This window comes from Hippopotamus amphibius, chromosome 12 (genome assembly GCF_030028045.1).
Source record: "Hippopotamus amphibius kiboko isolate mHipAmp2 chromosome 12, mHipAmp2.hap2, whole genome shotgun sequence".
Taxonomy (NCBI): Eukaryota; Metazoa; Chordata; class Mammalia; order Artiodactyla; family Hippopotamidae; genus Hippopotamus; species Hippopotamus amphibius.
Genome location: NC_080197.1, coordinates 90,197,646 through 90,220,006, shown reverse-complemented (window position 1 = coordinate 90,220,006; position 22,361 = coordinate 90,197,646). Strand labels below are relative to the sequence as shown.

General features: G+C 38.2%; 1 protein-coding gene across 4 annotated transcripts in view; it reads right to left on the bottom strand.

The window, feature by feature from the left end:
* The window catches only part of SLC38A4 (solute carrier family 38 member 4), a 66,167-nt gene that overhangs the window by 42,269 nt on the left and 1,537 nt on the right, over positions 1-22,361 (bottom strand). The window contains exon 2 of one of the 4 annotated variants that reach the window (XM_057703001.1): positions 19,988-20,017. The exons of 1 other annotated variant lie outside the window; for it this stretch is intronic. The gene's annotated coding sequence lies outside the window, so the exon portion shown is untranslated. Of the gene's footprint in view, positions 1-3,407; positions 3,479-3,827; positions 4,034-19,987; positions 20,018-22,361 lie in introns of those variants that run through there. 2 more of the 4 variants (XM_057703002.1, XM_057703000.1) reach the window with 2 other exon arrangements.

Genomic DNA, 22,361 nt, shown 5'->3' with positions numbered 1-22,361 from the left:
TTACAGGAATCTTCCTAAATCATTCAAATAGCAGAATTCATGTTATCCTGGAGATGACCTGAGCACGTAGGTCCTCTGAATCACCTTCAGAGTGAGGGGAAGTATAGGTGTGCTATAGGCCTCTCCCTTCGTGGTTATGAAATTATTAATCTCAACTTACAGAAAAAGAAATAAGGACTACAACAAGAAAAAAATGAATATGACCCCCAAAAAGCCACATACCAAATTAATTGTAAACAAAGAAATAGAGATGAATAATTTTCTAATTCCCTTCGGCAGAGCCTCTCAGATATCCATGGAAGCTTAGGTCACTTCTATTTTTTGAGGCTCCAAATATACTTTTAAAATTTCCTTAAAAATCCAAAACAGGGTTTCTAAATTGTCTTGCGTTTTTCAGTGTTCCTATTTCACATAACACCTCAATACACATATAATACAAGCGACTTTATGAATAACCTTATTTGATGATACCTTCAAAAAGTCTAAATTTGGGACCCTCCCAAATACGAGGCCTCAGAAAGCTGTCCAGCCCTGGCCCCTGGGAGAGGCCTTGCTTTTCTGCTCAGAAAAACCTCCCTGACCAACAGAAGGGCAACGACCCACGTGTGCTGAGGAAATTGCTTGGTGGATGTCCTCCCCCTCTCTTGAGCCAGCCTAAACCACCTTTACAGTTATACAATGGAGCATTTTGGAAATGTTTGAATAGTCACTCTGTTGCAAAATTAGCAAACAAGTTTGGTGCCGGTTGACAAACTTACTGACTTGGCCACAGACCTAAACAGAAAATTCCTTTTAGCCTCGGCTGACAAAGAAAACTAGTTAGAAGACAGCTCATGTTGTGCGTGATGTTTTGTTCTCCGCATTTTGCCTTTCGAGCAACTCAAATCCTTCTGGTCCGTTTCATTTCCTGATCTCACATGGAAATGATGCAGAAAAAAGGGTATCACAAGTTCATTCCAGGCATCTGCCTGAGCAGATACACCAAGATGAGGAAGGATAACAAGGTCTGTGGGGCTTGTGGGTGATTATAAACTTAAATAATGTACTGAAATTCTAAATATTAAATTAGAGCTTTTAAGAGCTTGCTTTAAAGAATGATTCACATCCTTTAAAATGACTGAGAAAATAGCACTGCTAGAAGATATATGATTATGATTAAATTACAACACTTCCTAAACAACTAAATCACGTTGTTAATTTAAGTTCTTCGTACAAAATACAGTATTAATATGGTGTTAAGCTGAGTTGACTGCCTTTCTAACTAATAGTAATTGATGGTTTAAAAATTACATCCTATTTGGGCTGCAGCACATTGATTTCCATTGCTGTCTTTTGTAGTCCCTCCCATCCCTTTCCTTTCAAAGCAAACTCCCTTCCACAACAATTTCTGTGTATTTGGATTCTGTAATTTCATCAGTGATTGGACTTTGTGAATCTAGTGTCATCTTGCTTGAATTTGGACAACCAACAGTTTCTCAAGCTGGGACCCAATAGGCTGCCTGGCTAGACTGGGAGGAGATAGAGGGCCGAGGAGACAGAAGAGCACCCAGCAGAATTTTTAGAGGGAAGGGGCTCTCCAAAAAGGTTATGACACGAAAACATTCTGCAAAAGAATCAGCACCCCTAATAACAAAAGATATGCTCAAGCTGGCCTCACCAGAATATTGAAATAAGGAATGCAAGTCCACCATAAAGTGTTCTTCAAAGGAATTTTTGAGCAGAGTAAGACATATAATAGTGACGTTGACATTTCTTAATGGGCTTTTTGGGGAATGCAGAGGATTTCCTGAGTCAGGTGTCCTCAGTTAGCAAGGGGGCAGGTTTCTGCCTGGGAAGCTCTCTCTCTACTGAGCTGTAAGCAGCTCCAGAGCCCAGCCATGGTGTGGTCAGAGCTTGATTGTTGACCAATGTCCTATCCTTTGCTACAAGGGTTAGCAGTGCCCAGGATGGCAAAATTCGCTGGACATTTTGTTCTTTATGGGTTGCATGAGTTAGGAATTTTACTTCCCGGAGGGCTGAATATAAAGTTGGTAGCACCAGTCTTTCTTTAAATATAGGAAAGCTGACTTAGAAAAAGTAAATGTCTTGACCTCATTCAGCAGGACAGCAGTAGAGGGGGACATTTGGGCAGATGGTATATTTAGGAGGTTTGGGGATGGATTTAAGGCAATTTAGATTAGTTGTAAACAATTTCTTTTGTTTGTTTACCTTATTAATATTAAGCTATGCCTCGTTCATAGTAGGTACTATATAAATGTTGAATGAATGAGAGTCTTTATTCAAGGTACTGATTCAATCTATGCATCCAAAATAATTCTTCAGAACTTATTTAAGGGTTACACCAAGAAACATTCTAATAATTGTTCTAATTGAGGATCCTGCCATATATTAAAATGCAGTAGTTCCTTCTTATCCTCTGAATCAATCATGAGATGGTAAAGTGAATGCCCATGCTATATGCAAGGAGTCCTTTTTTTTTTTTTTAACTTTTTATTTTATATTGGAGTATAGACGATTGTCAATGTTGTGATAGTTTCAGGTGCACAGCAAGGGGACTCAGCCATACATATGCATGTATCCACTCTCCCCCAAACTCCCCTCCCATTCAGGCTGCCACATAACATTAAGCGGAGTTCCTTGTACTATAGAGTAGGTCCTTGTTGGTTATCCATTTTAAATATAGCAGTGTGTTCATGTCATCCCAAACTCCCTGACTATCCCTCCCCCATCCTTGTCCCCTGGTAACCATAAGTTGGTTGTCTAAGTCTGTGAGTCGGCTTCTGTTGGTAAATAGTTTCATTTGTATCATTTCTTTTTAGATTCCGTGTATAAGGGATATCCTATGATATTTCTCTCTTATAGAGTGCTGCATTCCTGGAATATTAAGCAGAAATTACCAATCATGTGTTCAAAGAATATTCAAAGAATAATAAAGGTATGGGAAAATTATAATTATAAAAGTTTTAAAAAGCAAGATACAAAATCTAACAGTAATATGCTCCCTGTGTTGTTTTTAAAATTATACATATAACATAAAAACATTGGCAAAGGGGAAAATGCCTGAAAGAACACATATCAAAATAGAAAGAGTGGTTATTTCCAGATTGTGAAAATGTTGATAATCTTTTCTTCTCACCTATATTTTCCAATAACCTATAGAAAGCATGGATTACTTTCACTATAAGAAAAACAATAAACATTATTAAAAACAAAAGCAACAAAGAGTTTCTCTCTTAGGCTTTGTAACAATTGTTAATCAATCCCAGAAATTAGCCACTAACTAAATCTCTATTTTTAGTGAGAATGTTTTGGGTGCTTCACTAAGAATGATCAACTCTCTTTAAAAAATCTTCAGTTCTGAATGGACATTTATGAGTCATTTAGGGTCTACATAAAATTATACACACCCAGTTTGTTCTGGAGGGATGGATTGGTTTTTTCCCCAGCAGCAGGAAGTACTCTAATAGGTTTCAAAATACTGTTGAGAAAAAATGGAAATTTAAAAATATATTTGGAGCCTCAATGTTTTCTCATAATGCTGTGAGATAGTCAATTTCTATTATAGCTTAGTAAGCAGTCATCTTCATCTGTTCTTTCAATAAATATTATTGAACACCTATGTGCCAGGCTTTATAATAGAGGCTAAGACAAGACAGACAAAAACATAAGATCCAGTCTCTGCTCTCAAGAAGCCCTGGTCTCTCCAGGGAATCCATTGCTTAAGTAGGTCACGATGCTATAATGTGGTGGGTGAAATGCCCATGGGAACCGAGGGGTCGGAGAAGTGTGGCACCCAACTCAGCTTGAAAAGGACAGAGAAGACTTACCGGAGACGGTGACAGCTGGGCTCAGACTGAAAAAATAAACAGGAACTGGCCAGGAGCAACGGCGTGGGGAGCAGACCGCAGGCAAAGGGAGAAAAGGCAAGTAGGCAAGAAGCAGCTCTTGGTGGCCTGGTGTTCCTGGAATGCTGAGAGATGCAACCGGAGAAGTCACTGGTGGGATCACAGGGGGTCAAGGTGCCATTTCTTTTCTTTGTTCTGTTCAGTTCAAATGAGTTCACAAAAAAGACCACTTAGCGGTGCCACATAGAGCTCACAGTTTCAGATATGTGAAGGAAATATGCTTTGCTAGGAATGGTGATAATTAAGGTTACTGCAAACAGTGATAACCACCAGGGCAGCACAAGGCAATTCTTGCCTGCATCATGTCCTTGGAGGGTTTAGGTGGGCTGGGGCCTCTGCTTTGTGTTTGGACCACCAGGATTGTTGTACTATAATTTGGCTAAGAAAAGAAAAATTCAGGTTGATGAGGTATTTTGCTTCAAGTAATGTATAATATATGAAAAAGGACTTACAAGAGTTACAGGAATTGAATTTTTAACTATAGAAATATTGACTCTTTCTTTAGTTATTCCTAGATTTTTTTTTTTTTTTTGCCACACTACATGGCATGCAGGATCTTAGTTCCCCAATCAGGGATGCAGCCTGTGCCCCCTGCAGTGGAAGCTCGGACTCTTAACCACTGGACTGCCAGGGAAGTCCCATATTCCGAGATATTTGAAGATTATCTTTTAAGTTAGACTCCAAGGTTCAATCTAGTTAAGTTTTTCTTAATTATTTTAAAAATACATCTAAGTAAAGATTGATAACTAATTTACTCAGTAATATTGATGTCCTAATTTGCAAGCATCTATAGTCTGTAATTCTTTTTTTATAGTATCTAGTGTAGTATAATAAATGAGTTGGAAGACTGATACTTTCTTTTTAATGTTGGGTAATCTGATTTTTACATGTGTATAACACAATCATATTGATGTAAATAATTTTGCTTATGGCTTTTTTTCAAGTTTCAAAGGCTGATGACACTTCCTTTGAAACCTAAGACTTTTAACAGCCTTTTCAGAGGAAGTCTGAGAGGAGCGCATGTTTATTGTCTTGAAACTGTTTCTATCCATCCCTTCTAATCTCTGACACCCAAAGGATCTGAATGTTGCCCTTCATGCTGAAGATTTGGGTTCATCTAACTCCATCACTTATTAGCTGTGGCACTCTAACAACTCAGTAAACTCTCTGGGCCTTTGTTTTCTCATTTATAAAAAGTACATAATTCCTGGGTGACAAGACCATTGGAAGAAGCAAATGAAATTCACTCATTCATTTACTGAAGATATTGAAAATATACTCATAAACATGACTGTAGTTCAAAATGACAAAACAGTTATTTCTTTCTTCCCATGGAGTTCCTTTTGCCACTGTTTGGACTACAAAACTTAGAAATGTAAATAGATGATAGCTATATAGCTATCAAAGAAATAGCAAAGTGGATGTGTCCACTAGAGGCACATTGGACATAAAGTTCTGATATGTTGACGTAGAATTCCTATTCTAAATATTTAAATTTAAATAATTCTCCTTATCAAAAACTTTGCCAAGTTAAAAGGTGAATAATGGAATGAATTGTCTTTAGTCTTCTTTTTTCCTTTTCCTTTCCTGTTCTCTATTGGTCAAACAAGCAATCACCCAATTAGGGAGTAAACACTGAACACCTATTATATGCCCAGAAGGATGCCATCATATTTTCCCCGTCAGGCTCTCCTTCTCCTTCTGGACATCTGGCTCTGTTTTTTCTGACTGACCACAAGCCTTAGAATAACTGGAGAGCTTTACAGTTGAGTTGAGATACACAAGAGTTCTGTGGTTATCTACATGTATATTAAGTTATATATTCTGTGTTACATCTAGAGAGAGACCTGTATCTATGTTTACAATTATATCCATTAGGATCCACAGTGCTTTTTTTCCCTAAAGAAATTCAGTTTTTATCCTTTTGTTTATATGCTCTAGTCCTATAAGTGCACTGTTGTTTTCTCACTGTAATTCCAAATTATTTTACCAAACATGGAGTTGCCCTATGAAATGGAGAGCACACTGACTCCGGAATCCAAATTCAAGGATTCAGATGTGATCTCCATTCTGCCGCCTACTAGTTGAGAGACTTTACAAAGTAGAATGAATCCCTCCCTCCACTGTGCTGTCTCTGCTTCCTACAAGCTTTGCTATTGTGCCTACATGCTGCACTAACATATTTGTCTACGTGTCTGCCCTTCTAGACTTTGAAGTCCTCAAGAGCAGACACTGTGTCCCATTCAGCAGAGCTGAATCTAGTCTAGATTCTGGACTTTGACTGCCTGGACCTAAATCTGATTCCTGCCACTTAATGACCACCTGACTTTGGGCAAGTTGTTTGCTATTTCCATGCCTCAGTTTCTTCCTCTGTAAAAAGGAGGTAATAATAGTGCCTACCTCACCTTTTGCTGTTATGAGGATTAACAAAAGCCCTATTTGTAGAGCATTTAGAGGAGTATCTGACATATAGTAAACATTATGTAAGTATTTGTTAGATGTGTATACTTAAGGAATTATCTCTAACTTCAAAATCTAGTATGGTACCTACTGAATAAGTCTTTGTTGAAAACTAAAGGTATGTAAATATTTTAGAACTCAGTTTTCTCTTTAAAATTGTGTCTAATAAGAACCATTATGACGATTGGGGTGGGATAAATTGCAAGGTTGGGATTGCCATATATACATTACTAATAAGAAAAAATCAAATGTACACTTTAAATATACACAGTTTATTGTATGTCAATTATATCTCAATAAAAGCCCCTAAAAAAAAAGAACTATTATGACTGTGAGGATGAAATGAGATAATGGATATTTAGGCATTATAAACTTGAAAAGTATTTTTATGGCTGTTTGACTATAAGGGCAATGTGACATCAGCAAAATTGCTAGTAGAATTAAATTGGTTTCAACACCTTTTGCTTTGGAAGTGTATTGCCACTGTTTATTAGACTATCATTTCATCTGTTAAACTTTTTTTTTAAATTTTTTTAAGAATTTTTATTGAGATAGTTAACATACAATAAACTGCATATATTTAGAGTGTACAATTTGGTATCTCAATCTGTCAATTCATTCTCCCCCAACCCTCCCCGCCATCTGTTAAACTATTGATTAGCACCATTGAAAAGCTAGAAAATGGCAGGTTTTGACCCTGACCCATGGAATCTCCGAAAACAACCTGGTAATGAGACACAGTTTGCAACCCGTGTTTGTTTAACATTAGCCAACCTGTGAAGCTGAACAGCACCACAGTACATATTTACCCGTGAACCTGCCCTCAGAGCCAGTGTTTAAACATGCAAACATGCTGGCAGATTTGGGGGGGTTTGATTTGTCTTTGCTTTGGGTTATTTTTTTCTGTGAGATCAATAAAACATGAAGACCCCCAAATGTACACATGTTCCAGATGCCACAGTAAATGGTCTACCTTTTGTTTACACCCTGGGATTTGAGATTGCTGGCATTTTCCTAGTAATTCTCAAATTGTCCAGCCACATAGTTTTGGTCTCATCAGAATCAATTGATTCTAAGGTAAGACCTTTTTAATCATTATGAATCAGTGTCTGGATTAGCTGGCAGCACGAATGGATGACTGGCTCTCTTTGAGGCAGCTTCTTGATCAAACAGGACCCCACAACTCCCATCTTTGCATTTCTTAAATACAGGGAAGTCTTATAAGCATGTGCGTATGCTACTTCTTAATTTCAGGTTAACCTGGATAAGACTGGTTAGAAGTTGCGTTGAAGTCTAGAAGATTGTTGTGTCAAATTCTTTATCGCATTCAGGTCAATTTATTCTTAGAAAGTTAGAAATGAGGAAATATTTATGCGGGTGTTTTCAAGCAGAAAGCTTTATAGAAATGAAAAACAACATCATTTAAAAATCTTTAGTGTTCTTATCAAATATTCTTATGCTCTTTGGGAAACAGGCCATTTTTTTCCCTCGGTGATATGGGTAGAATGGGAATAAACATAATGCTGGTAGAAGTTAGTGATGTCCACTCTGATATTTTACTTTCCATCTCTTCCTCTTTAAAAGAGTTGGTCTTCCAGTTGATGACATATTGAGCTGTTCCCACATAAGTGTAAATACACTGACCTCAGTCCCCGTCTTTCTCCTAAACAGAATAATGTTGAAGTATATTTACTACATCAATATGGATGTCTTGAGGCTTAATCCTTATCCAGACTACTAAGACTCATGGTCTCAACAAACCTGTTGAATTTTTATAACGTAAATTTAGTTGTTGTTTTTTAAATCAGTCCCACAATTTGGTGGTAGGACAGCAACAATTATTCCTTGTCCAGTGTGTAGTGATGTAGACTGGTTTTCCTGGGGCAATCGTTAAGTAAACAAGATTTTTATCTTTCACATGCCCGATTATGAAAAACATCAACAGGAGCAAGTATGAGACAGAAAAAATGAGGCTGCAGGGAGTCGTTGAAAAATCCCCTAAGGATTTTCGTGTTTTCTGGTCATGTTTTGGTCACAAGAAATATTATTTACATAATACTTTACTATCCAGTATAGTTTTTACTTCACTAATATAAGGATTTAGAAATATGTGGCAAAGAGATGAAACACATTTTTATATGCCTTCTCACTCCAGCTAGAGTGAAAACGGCAAAACTCTGCTTATTCTTTTTTCCTTAGCATTTCAGCAAATAAAAGCATCCAGTTTCTGTGTGCATTAACAGCAAATTTAGATCTACCCATGAGGAACGTTTAGGTGTATTTACAGGTTTATTTTTAGTGTGTAGAAAGAGGTGCAGTCACATGGCCTCCTGGCACATGAGTTTCCACCAAAAAAGTTTAAGAAACAATTTTCTTTCAAAGCTTTGCATTATCTCATCTAATCACACTTAGTTATTCTATGCTGTGACCCCTGAAATTATTTGAGGATAACTGACACAAGATGTATGTGAGATAGTATGCCTATATTGAGTAGATTTGGTGGGGGAGGGGAGGAGATAACTTTTCAAAGATTTGAAAAGGTTAGAAAGCACCTATCTTGCTTCCTGTGTATAGCTCTGTGAATCAAATGGAGATGGCCTTTGTTTTATATCTTGAGTAGACTGGTAAATTAAGATTTTTAATTTTTTATTCTATTATTGATACTTTTTCCTTCCTTCCTCCCCTCCTTCCTTCTTTCCTTCCTTTCTTCTTTCTGCACAGAACACAATAACTTATCAAAGAAAGCACACATATTCTTTAGTAACTTTTCCGCAAGTGGTATTCTTTAGTAACTTTTCTGCAAGTGGGATCACACACATACAGAGCTTGGAACAGGGCCTGGGATATAGTAATATAGATATAGAAATAAACAAATATTAATTGTTGTTGGTTATATATTTTTAAATCGGTGAACCACATAAAATAGCCTAGGAACTTAATATTTTTATGAGAACCTTCTTAAACAGTAGACTATTTCTCAATCAGAAGAATAGTTATCATATATTAACTAAACCCCAATTGAAACATTTCATTCTGTATTCTTGGCAGAAAACCAGGGGGCAAATTTAATCCCTAGGCCTACTGGCAAACATTCCAGGAATGGTCCCCAAACTTATGTTATTTGCAATATTCTAATTTTGCAAATAATAACAAGCTAATCCCAGGAGAATTAGCTTCCTTTCATGGGCTCCTTAAAATAGTCAGCCTCTTGAGCATTGGCATTCATTGCTTTGTGTTACCTTGCTTTGGAGCTAACACTTCACATGTAGAAATTCCTGAAAACATATATATTTATAACAGAAATGCTGACATGATCTTGATACTTCCAGCTACCTCGGCCTGCTGCGGGATCTGTTTACTCTGGTCTGGTATTTATTAAAATCTACAAAATTGCCATAGCAACCATTGCAACACAAAGCCTATTTGTGTTTCTAAGATAAGGAGAACTTTTTTTAAAGAAACATACAAAAATATGTTAGTTGTCCAGGTCCAGATTAGATATTCTGCAAAATGGAAATGTGTATAGTAATAACATTTTCACATGGGGCCATAAGAATGTTTGCAAATAGACTGTTCTAAGTACCCACTATTTCTACTGCTATTATTATTTACAGAAGGAATCTGAAAAGTGTGGGGTATTTGGATGTATGACAGTGACTCTGGCAAAGAAGACACAACCACAGCAATGTAAGAATTTGGGTTAATGACTACCATTTTATAAAACACATGATTTGTAAATATAATGCCTTATTTTTATTTTGCATGATATTTTACATACATGTTTGAAGTTTATTTGTTAAAAGTGAATCTTGTAGAACCTGAAAAAAGCACTCTTTATCTTTCTAAAGGACAAGTATAAAACATTTCTTCTACTTTTATGGTGAGAAAATGCTTTGTGCTTTATTGTCAGGTGGGCAGGTGACTGGGCCTTCTTCTGGCTTCAATGTTTGGCATATTTGGTGGCTCAAATCCCATGAAATTTGAAATTCCACACACTTGACTATTTCCATACTTTCCCTAATTTAAAAGCGGGCTGCCTTCATCTGTTCTTCTCACTTAATTTTGGTGCAGAATAAAGGAGTAAAAAAAAAAAATTCATATGGGCTATTGAATTGTTTTTCTAATTTTTTTTTGCAAAACTTAAAACATTTACAAGTCTAGAAACTCAGGACTGTATACATATAATTACAAAGGGGCACAAACTCACTTTTTATTTCAACTTTGATCAAAATTTTTAGAAATGACCATGTTGGAAGTAATAGCTCAGAGGGATTGGGGGATCTGGGTATAGAATAACCTCTCAGCGGTTGAAAGGATCAAATTCCTGAAAAGTGCATGATTCCAGGGAGAATTCCAGGTTGAGTAATTAAATAGCTTAAGAGAATATATGGTTTACAAGGTTGGCACCGAGCCTAAGTGAATCTATAAAATATATTTACACTCCTAAAAGTGAAAATGTCACCAATGATATTATTACATATTTTAAATTGATGATAGAGTTAAATTTCGACTTCTCACCTTTTGCTCACTAAAATGTTTCCAGCATCTTAAATTATTCTGTTGCACAGAAGACTATAGTTAAAAATTAACTATTATAAAATAAATTACTTAAGTATAGTAGTAATGAAGTAACTGAAATGTATTATTCATTGAAGCTAAGTGTCCTTTAGAAAGTAGTTTCTACTGTATATGGCTAATGTAAGCATAAGGTGTTAATTCTCTTTTCAATAGTTAAACAAAATAAAGAGAAATCAAACTCAAGTTAAAAGCTGATAGGTTTTTGTAAAGTTTTGCTTTTGACATTCACCTCGGAAAATAAAACCTGCATGTTCATCTGGCATAATACCAGAAAGGGAAAGCTTTCTGGGAAAAAAAAAAAAGGGCAGGGGGGAGCTTTCAGGAAAAGCTTGTAAGTGTGACTGCCATAATTCATCCTAGCATCTTTTCTTATGGGATAGTCAAATGGTTTGGGTCATTCCCCTTCAGGGAGCCTTTTTCAGCTATTGGTAGACTACAGGGGCGTGCCAATGGCTTCTGCACCCTAGAGTCTTAGGAAAGGCAGCTTAGACAAATCACAAAACCTACGAAGCACCTCTGCAACAGTCATATTTTCAATCACTCCAACCCATTCCCCCATTTTATTTCTACAGTATTTAATGCTGATTTTTTGAACCTTAAAATGGACTTGTTTTTAGGCAAACCAGACTTGTAAAATGAGAAAGGCAAGTGTATTGTTCCTTAGACGTGATTTTTTGATTGTCTTGGGCAAAAATTTTACAATAAAGTTTCCCAAAATGAAATGTTTCATTACATAACTTAGCCTATATAATACATTTCATGTTTATTTCTTATCAGGGAAAATTTCAAATTTATACAAATGCAGATGGAATAATCTAATGAAACCTCACATATGTATTATTGAGCTTCAACAGTTACAAATCATGGCCAGTCTCATTACTTCTAAACCACCTCTTCCCCTCCTCCATTATTTCAAAGCAAATCCCAAATATGTAACTTCCTAGTAAATATATCTTTGGATATCAGTAATACAAAAGTACTTTTTAAAAAAAAGTAGTCATGTGGCACAATTTAAAAATCTAAACAACCTCTACTGTTTACTGGGGATGTCTTGCAATCTTAGAGAAAGTTGAGTAATCACCCGGGTTAGTAGACCAGTCCACATTTTGAAACCAAACTGAAAGGGCACTCCAGGTCAGCCAGATTCCATCAGGAAGAAATGTTAGGTAAATTATGGACACTAAGAGGAAGGATATTTGTGCATATCTGGGCAAAATATAGGCTGGAGGATCCTTAAGGAAACAGGCAAAGAAATGACAATAAGGTGCAATTTTTCTTTAAAACAGAAACAATTTTATAAGGGTTAGATTGAAGAAGGCAGAAAACTAAAGTTTAAAGATGACATTTTTAAGGTTGTACAAATCAACAAAATTCAGAATATTGGAAATTTGATAGGACGAATGATTGGCTTTCATCACCAAATAAATTGTGGGGTGAGGGAAGAGATGAAGGGTGGTTGAACCTCTGCATTAAAACAGATTTAGGAGACATATCAGCCAATGAGTGTGTGAATCTGTTTCAATTTTGACTCAAACAAACTAAGGGTAAAACAAAAAAGAGAGAATCAGATATTTGAATACCGCCTGGGTATTTGATCATATTGAGGAAACATTGGTTTACTTAAGGTGTGACGGCATTTTAGTTACTTTTAAAGACTTCTTATCTTTTTGAGATACATCCTGAATTACGTATCGATCAAATGGTATGATGACTGGGATTTGCTTAGAAATAATCTAGTAATGATTATGGTAGGGGTAGCAGGGAGGAAAGGCTTAGGTACAAATGAAATGCAACAGACAAGTTTTAATAATTGTTAAAGTTGAATGAAGATGGACTTACATTATACCATTCTCTACTTTGAAATATGATAGAGATTTTCCATATTAAAAATGGTTAAATTTCCTAGTTCAGAACTACTACGTGTATTTTCCTTGATATTTCTCCCCAAAGTGTGAAAGCAGAAGGAAGATACTATAAATTTCTTCAACCAACCAGACATTTCTATTAACTGGCACTTTTAAGTTTTGCCACTGCAGGGGAAGTTCACAATAGTGAGCCTGTAATTCTGCCATTACAGAATTTCAGTTCACTCTGAAATATAGAAAGATTAAATTACATTCGATAAAACTGTGATTTTAAAATGGATCTTGCTCTGTTCTAATTCTTGGAAAATTGCCAATTCATGGCAGGTATAATTTCCTCTTAGCCAGAATACTGCATTCCCCAATCATTTAACAGTTTTTCTATATCCTTAGTTTCACAAACGAGACTTTTGAGCAAACTTCCCTCCTCTGCGCCTATGAAATTTACACATATCTTGTGCATGTATGCACCTCACCTAATTTTGAAGACACCTTCAGAGGAGGTTTTTATTCTGAAACACTTGCATACATAGAGTTCCAATCACTTAACAAAGAGTAATCATTTAAGGTGTGGCCCCAGGAACAGTAAAAAAGCATCTGTATGGGATTGCCCCCCTTATCGCAAACTCAATCTACCTTGCTATTTATTTAAAGTATGGCTGTTCTGCTTGTAATTGCATGCTATGGTCTAAACACATCCTTCTTCTGTCTGTAATTCAAAACACAAAAGGATTTTGTTTAAATATCAATGTAACCAAAAAAAGTGCTAATGCTTATGCCCTCGATTTGACTGAAACTATGCTTCAGTAAAACATCGACCTAAGCGTAGGGATTAGAAAACCTAATAATTTGGTATTATGTAGCTCAAACAATCAGTTAATTCATTGACATTTTCACTGATCTAAGGCTACAGGTTGTATTTGTAAATAGCTTCACGGATAGATGATTCATCATGAGACTATTTTAATTACTCTTTGAAGCTAATGTCTAGCATTTGTTCCCTTCTTTATAGAAATTCATCCATCACTTGATTATCTCTTACCAAAAACAAAATCTGTGCCAAGCCACACATATTTTTATTAGATCTAAGATGGAAAGAATCATTCTGTTTCCATCTGTTTGTGTCCAGTCTCAGTGGGTGGGCAGCTGGAGACGCTCTCTTCCTGGTTGACAGGCATAGAGGGACTTCTGTTCCTTCTCACGATAGCAGTTAGGGTTGAAAGATACTGAGAGGCCTGAACAATCAAGTTTTGTGGTTTTCATCCTCCACTCACACCATTATCCTGTGAATTTTGTAAAGTCTGAAATCTCTTATTTTTTTAAGTTCTCATTAGTAATAATCAGATTCAAGATACCCCAGCATCGTGCCAGGCACTTCACATGTATCAGATCAGTAATATCCTAACCTTTGGGGTACGTATTATCATCTCCCCCTTTTACAAGTGAGGCAACTGAGGCTCAAAAAGATTGAGTAACTAATCCAAAGACCAAAGTTGGTGAAGGACTGGCTGAGCTGGACTCACACCCCCATGTCTGACTGCAGAGCCCAGTTCCATGACCATCAAGTACCTACTCTGTGTTGGACACTATGCCTAACAGGATCCCCATCTTTAGGTCATGGAACTAAACTAGAGGGCTTAGCATCAGAGTTGGGGCAAACAGAGCAAGTGTCATGGAGGAAAAATGGTGAGGCTTCCCAGAGAAGAGAGGGGCTTCCAGGAAGGAGAAATGGGATCAGAAATTTGGGCCCAGAAATATCAAAACAACTAGAGTCTACTTTAGCTCAAATGGAACGTTTGTGTAGAGTCTGGCTGAGGTTGACCTTGACCACCAGGTTAAGGAGTTTGAACTTCCTGGAATTCTGGTATAAAAAGTAATGTAAATCATTGGATTTGGTTTCATTCTTCAAAGTATGGATACTTCTATAATGTTACAAAATTGTTTGAAAGTAATTGTACGTCTAATGCTTGATTTCTGTCTACATGAATACAACACACGAGGTATTTCTAGTTTATTTATCTTTCAGAAAAGCTCTATTTCTTCTCCTTATAGAAAAAGTTCAAAAAACAAACACACCTTCCTGTCATATCTTAAGAAACAACTCCTGCAGTGTTGAGACCCACAGTCTATGTATGTGCTTACATTTTGTGTCACTGCTCCCTCCCACGCCAATGACTGTCATCATTAGTCACATAAGTAAATAGCATAAGAGAGGTAAACAAAGTTCAATGAGCCTTTTGTTCAGTCTCCCCATAAGAAGCCAACACAGCAAAGTGTTGGCTCCTTCAAGATTACGGGGCTGAGTTATCTGCCCTACCACATGCTGTGGGACCTTGTGGTCCAAACACAGGAGACAGGACCCAGAAGAACAGCCTGTAAATCAACATGGGGTATCTAACATTTACACAAAATAAAATAAATCATAAAGGCAGCACAATTCTATTCCATTGTGAAAGAGTCAGGAAAAATAGCAGATTTGCCTATCAAAGGAGTCATAAATTATTTTAGCTATGATGATTCTTTCTATGTTTTAGGCTTTAGAACCAGCATTCTGTACCTACCCCCCATTCTTGGGCAGGGTTTGGAATAAGGCATATGTTTCTGGTAACAGAAATTATTAACATGGAGACTTAGGGCAGTGCCTTCTGTTAAACTAGGGTCTAGACAGTGTTCCACATTGATAGTTTGTGTTATTTTGTGAATTATGTCTCAGAAATCCCAAAATGTAAAATTCTGAAAACTTAAAGGAGTATTTACACTCTTAGATAGTAGTGGATGTGTTGTTCTCTCCTCTGCTTGGGGGCATGGTGGTGCTGGGGGGTGGGGAGCTCTCTAATAGGTGCTGGCTGATGGAGGGGCAAAGCCTATCTCTTCCAGGCACTCTTCAGAAGTGACGCACTTCCCTTTGCCAGTTACAGCCACCAGCATCCAGGTTCCCCATGCTTGTGGGCATTCAGATGAAGGATAACATCCTCTTTTAAAACCTGACTTAAGTGATCTCTAGGAGATGCTCCTCCCATCGGCAGGTGGGGCAAAAGGCCAGAGTAGAGTAACACTGATTGTCTCTGGACCCTTGATAGTTGCTAAAGATGCTGTTTTGAGTCTTGGTGACCCCTGTCAAACTGAAGGGCCATTTGCTGGCACTTCCAGCCATGCATCTGTCCCTGAGTTATCAGCTAAGTGGCAGGGAATTACCCACTGCAGAGGCTTTGTTTTTGTATCTCTGTGGCATGGAAGCTCTGTATCTTGGTTGTGGTGGTTATTGCACAAATCTCTGCATGTGATAAAATGACAGAAATTATATACACATATTGCATCAGTGTCAATGTCCTGGTCTTGATATTGTAAGAAAATTAGGTCCCATGTAACCATTGGAGGAATCTGGGTGAAAGGTATATGGCGCCTCTGAACTTATAATTACTTTAAAATAAAAAATTTAAATATATATGTCAATCAACAGTGTGGACTCCTCTGTACAGTGAGTATAAATACAGCATAGCAACCCGTGCCAAAAAAAGTATCAGATCTTTTTTTAAAGGTGTGCTGTCACTAAAGAATTTCTCCAAAGGCAAGAAGGAATAAAACTGATGAAATGTGTTCTCGGGGCTATCGCAAAGTCCTCCATTTCTGCAGTGCTCGGAACCATCTGACTGCTTTCCAGGCATCCACAAAGCGAGGCTGGAAACAGGTACCCCTTTAGTTCGATCTCACTAACAATTAGGTTTGGTCATTTAGTTTACAAGAACCTTCTGCATCCAGGTACCATATTTCTCTCTCCCATTTGGCCAAATTCCAGAAAATAAGATCAAAGCATGTAGCCCCATGTAGCAGGCAGGAAATATTGCTCGAAACGGAAAGGGTCACCTGAGCCTCTCTCTTTCACGAATGCCTCCCTCTCCTCACCTTCCTCAGTTCTTTGCTTCTTCTCTCTACAAGGTCGTCTCACTCACTAGCCTGGTCTTTCTAGCGAAGTCGTAGCAAAGGCAGGCAAACCTGTGAGTGGTGCGGTGTCCCCAGGTGCCGGCCTCTCGCGGTCCTCCCCGCGCACCGCGTCCCAGCTCATGCTCCCCACGGCCCCGCAGGACGTGCGTCACCCTCGAGCCACCAGCCACCCCCCGGAGATGCTGCTGGGCAGCCCGCACCGAGTACCAACGCTGCAGACACAACAGCAGCCTCATCAGCTGTAGGCCAAAGGTGCTTCCTGGTGAATTACATCCTTTTTCCTTTTCTTCCTTAACATTTTTATAGTACCATGAGTGTACCCAGTGTTATAAAATTATGCCAAAACAAAGAGCAAAGTCCTTGTCCTGAGGAGTATGCGGTGTAAAAGGCGCAAATGACGCAAGGCAAAATAACAGGACAAACACAGGGTGGGGAGGAAAAAAGTAAGGTAGAATCAATAAGACTTTCAACGGACCAAGAATGGAAAGGCTAAGGCAGAGCTCCAACTCCTTCCCAGCTCGAAACAGAAATAAAGAGTTGCAATAATAGCAATAGTAGCAGTAACATTTTGGGGTGTTTATTATGTGCCACGTGGTATCATCCAATTAATTCTATAAAGTAGGTGCTTGTTGTTATATCTAACTGGAAATGGAAGGTTTCTTTTAACTGTTTCATTTAACAAACACCTCTGCTGCTTACAAAGTGGCCAATATGCATCTGAATGCTTTATACCTATTAACTCATTTAATTCTCATAAAATCTTTCTGAAATAGGAACTGTTTCACTCATTTTACAGTTGAAGAGAATGAAGCGGCCAGGTTAAATGACTTGCTCAAGGTGGCTCAGGTAGACATTGAGCGAGGCAGATTTTGAACCCGGGAAGTCGGAAGGATGGAGCCAAGATCTGAATCCAGGAAGCCCAACTCTGTGATGGCACCGGAAATCATATCCACAGGCCCTGATTCCCAGGCATGAATGTTTAACGTGCAGCAACGCACGCTGAATAAATAATTTAATTTTACAATTGTTATGTTGACTATTAACAATGCAGATTTACTTTGCAAAGGTGTTTAATATTGCAATGAAGAGTGTTTAGTGGAAGAATAAATATTATTTTTTACCAAAGATGGTGGGGGGACGTGTTTTGCTCCTTCCTTCCTTCATTCAACAAACACGCAGGAGTGTCTGTTTACTCCAGGCACTTATGTGAGGTACCAGGGCGACACCCGTGACCGCAAGAGACAAAAATAAGAGAAAACAAGGGAATCGGATATGATGTTCATTTTACTCATGAATACACACTAGATTTATCAGGGGTGATGGGGGCAAATAGCCAGCAGGAGATAAGGGAATATTTCAATCTTCTAACACAGGGAATGACATTATTCTGGGCTGGACTGTCCTGCATGAATATTATTTAGCCTTTTTTTCATTTCCTCACTTCTGTTTCCTTCATTTTAGATACAGCAGTTAAAGGAAAACATATTATCAACGAACGCTTAACATAGACATTTGTTAACACTTCAAATAGTGGCAGAAGGAGTATCATCAGTAATAACAGCTTTCACATATTGAACACTTACTATGTGTTAGGCATTAGTCTAAGATTTTTACATGTGTTAATTCATTTAATCATTGTAATCTCATGAGAGATACTTTTATGATCCTGGTTTTAGAGATGAAGGGATTGAAGCTCAGAAAGATTAAGAAACTTGCCCCAGGATATAATGCTAAAAAGCGGAGGTTTTAATCTGTTAACTGGAATTAGGTTTGGGGTTACTTATAGGTTTCATTTACTCTTTGAATTCCCTTCCTCATGACAGTATGGGTGAGAGTATTTTACCAGGGTGGAAATGGTGAACTGGCGTGCACACCTCTGAGCCTGCAATGAAAACTTGGTATAAAAGATCCCTAAAGAAAAGAAGAGACATTGGGAGTTACGTTTTCAAAATCTGTTATCAAAAGCCAGAATCTTAACTGGCATAAAGATCTACTTCGGAGATAAGAGGGTGAAATTCATTACTGTCTTCTCACCTCGTTTTTTAGAAACACATTTTTACTTCCTGATTCTTCTATAGCACACTAAAATAAAAAATAAAACCATTAAAAAAAAATGAGAGAAATCTCCCCCGCCCAAGCTACCTCCTAAGAAGAACATAGTAAAACATTTGTTTGGAAGTCTTTTTCATGATTGTGTAGATTGTACCTATGCTAGAATAAAATATCCCCTTGAGAACAAGAAAAAAAATTTGGTTTTCCCATTACAGGGGACAACAATGTCTGGTCTTTCCATTTGAGCTTAGGTTTTAAAATACCAACATCATAAAGAGTTAAACTATAGTTCTCTATTATAGAGCCATAATAAAATGATAAAATAATAAAATGTTTTTCTGACTCCTGTATTCAGTCATTTTGTTCCCTGTCAGCACAGTTCACTTCCGACATTCAAAGGAGGGGTAGAGCTATGGTACATTTGCAGAGAAACCATGCAAGGACCTCCAGACCACACCTGCCCCCCCACCCCCCTCTCCTCCTCCCAGCAATCTCCATTGAGCTCTTAAATTCCCAATGGCTCCTACCTTCCTTCTCTGTTTAGGCCGGTCTTTCCGTTGAGAATCCTCCCCTACCTCCTTCACTTCTTTGTCTGGCTGACTTTTATTTCTGCTTCAAAACCCAGCTCAGGCATCGTCTGGTCTAGAAATGTTCTCTGACCCCTTTCCTAAGCCAGGTTCCGTAGCACAGTGCTCAAATCTGATTTTTTCCCCTGGCCCTTCACATGCTGTGAACACAGCTGTTTGCTTATTTATTCTTACCCCCACTAGACTAATTCTTTTATTCAACAAGCATTTCTTGAGCACCTAGTATTTGCCCAGGACTGTGGTAGTTGTTAGGGAGACAAGGATAAAAGAAACTCCCTAATATACTTCCTGGGGGATAATGATACTCGGTGATTGTTGGTGGAATGAATGAATGGAATTAGGTCATTACAAACAGAGTGGAAGGAAGACCAGAAGATTAGCAGGAACGTGAAAGTGATCTGGTTTTTCCATTCTCCCATCTCTCGCAGCCTACTCTGTTGTGTAACACCTCTCTAAGCCTCTTCTTGCTTTAAGTTTTTGCTTTCCTAGTAGTCTTTAGCTTACTGCTGTCTTTATTGGAAACAGGAACTTGGGCATAGGAGGGACCATCGTTCTGATGCCAGCCCTTTCACTTACTAGCTCTGTGACCCTTGGCTCTTACCTTTATTTCTCTGATCTTCAATTTCTTTCTCTGTAAAATGCAGATAACAAACATGTATACCATGGAGTACTGTGTGAAGATTAAATGTGAATCACACATGAAAGGGGCTTGGCTCAAAGTCTGGCTTGGAAGGGTCTTCCTTTTCTTTCTTTTGTCTCTCCCCTTCTTCCAATCCTCACCTTCCTGCAAGATGTCATTAGGGTAGTAGCAGCATGCGAGGTGGTTTCATGTTATACATGGAAGCTCATTTTTTAGAATTGTAATATTATTTTTGTATATATTAAAATATACAAATAGTTATTAAGCTCCATTAAACCTTGATTTTTATAGAAATTATTGCTTTGGATTTGTAAAAAGGTAAAAAAAAAAAGAGAGAGGTTTAAGTTTTTTAAAAACAGAGAAAGAGAATCTGAAAAAGAATGAATATATTTATATGCATAACTGAATCACTTTGCTGTGCACCTGAAACTAACACAGCATTGTAAATCAACTATATTCCAATATAAAATAAAAATTAAATTAAATTTAAAAAGAAAAAGAAAAAAGAGAACAAAACTAAAAAACAGTCAGAAAATATTATTGTCAGTACAAAGGATAAGGGGAAAAAAGTAATATGTGTCTAAAAACACTGCATAAATGAACAAAAATGATGACATAAAAGAAGAAAAACATTTAGCTCAGGAGTTACTCAGAAGGTAACCATAGTTATATTATGCATTTCTCAAATGTCACTTGTAAAACAATCCAATCCTGGGGCTGGCAAAGATTAATTCTTAAGCTCCATGGTCATGCTTTTGGCTTTCTTGGGATAGGATTAGTCTCCAATAGACTAAGAAGTCAGTTTTGGGTCCCTAGAGGACACCTGTTCAGTTCTGACCATGATAAAGTGCAAAGTAAAAGAAAATTGTTCTTTACGCTTAAGAATGACTAATGCTCAAATAGAACTTCCAAAGATGTTCTATGTTCCTCCCACTGGGTATCTCCATTTCTTGATCTATAAAATAGGTAGAATAGTAGAATCTATCTCATAAGGCTGTTATGAGGACCAAATGTTAACATAAAAGAAGCACTTAGTAACGTATAAGGAATATAATAAGTGATATACATGTGTGAGCCATTATTATCATGAATCTGGTAGAGACTAGCCTCCTTGGAGCACCTAGCACTCCATACTCTGGCAGGAGAGCTTGCTGCCTATCTCTGCAGCCTTGAAAGTTGTTTATCTCTTTACCCTAGTCTTCCTGTCTTTTGAGGTTTTGTGATAAAATCAGCCCAATAGAAGCTTTCTGTCTCTGAACACATATGGTATTGTGTAATTTGGGGAGATCAAATATTCTCTTCAGGGTCTCTGTCCTTACAAGCTTCTACCCAGAACACAAATTTTCTGAAGATTCATTTGTTAGAATTTGAGAGACAATCTCTCTCTCACTTTCTCCCTCTCTCTCACACACACACACACACACACACACACACACACGCACACACATGCACACACACACACACACTCATACTTCTTGCATTCCATATGAGAGAGTCCACCAATCTCACCCACTCCTTAGAGACTTGTTTGCAGTGAGGCCAAAAAACAAAAACAAAGACAAAAACAAAAACAAAAAAACCCATTTACACCTCCTCCCCTTAAAAGTTAAGGTCTACAAAAAGTTATAACCAAAGTTGAAACAAACCCAAGCTACCAGGCCCTGGAAATTGTGATCTGGGTGTAGGATGCTCTCTTCACAACATAAGACAATTTAGTCAAAATGATTATGTCTGCACTGTCTGGGAAGCAGGTAAAGATGAATATCGGAAACCAGGAAATTGGGAAACTGACCATTCACCGCGAAAGGCCGGCCACTCCCTCCTTTCCTTAAGGGTGACAAGGTGCACCACTACCCAGCGGATAACAAAGCCGGCCGGTCCAGAAACCTTGAGGATGATGTGGCACCTGACCAGGAGGCAGCGGAGGTAAGTGCCTGGCCAGGTCTGCCTACACGTCCCGGGCGGAAGCTACCGTTTCGCTTCGTGTCGCTTCTCTTCTCCTCTCCTCTGCTCTCCTCCGCTCTCCTCTCCTGTCCTCTCCTCCCCTCCCCTTCCCTCCCCTCCCCTCCCCTCCCCTCTCCTCTCCTCTTCCCGAGGGTCTAAGATCCCTCTGAAACAGGTAGCGATACACCTTTTGCACTGAGAGATACACATCAATAGCCAATCTGTCCTCCTCCGGTGAAACCAGGCCCAGGTATTTAAAGGCTCTGCGGAGGACTGCAGGTGGGATCTGCAGGTCATCGACAAGTATCTCAAGGTCCCCAAATTTTGCCTCCTCACTCCCCTGCACGTGCCTGGGCACACCAGCCACCCGGTCTCCGTGGCTCGGTTCCCC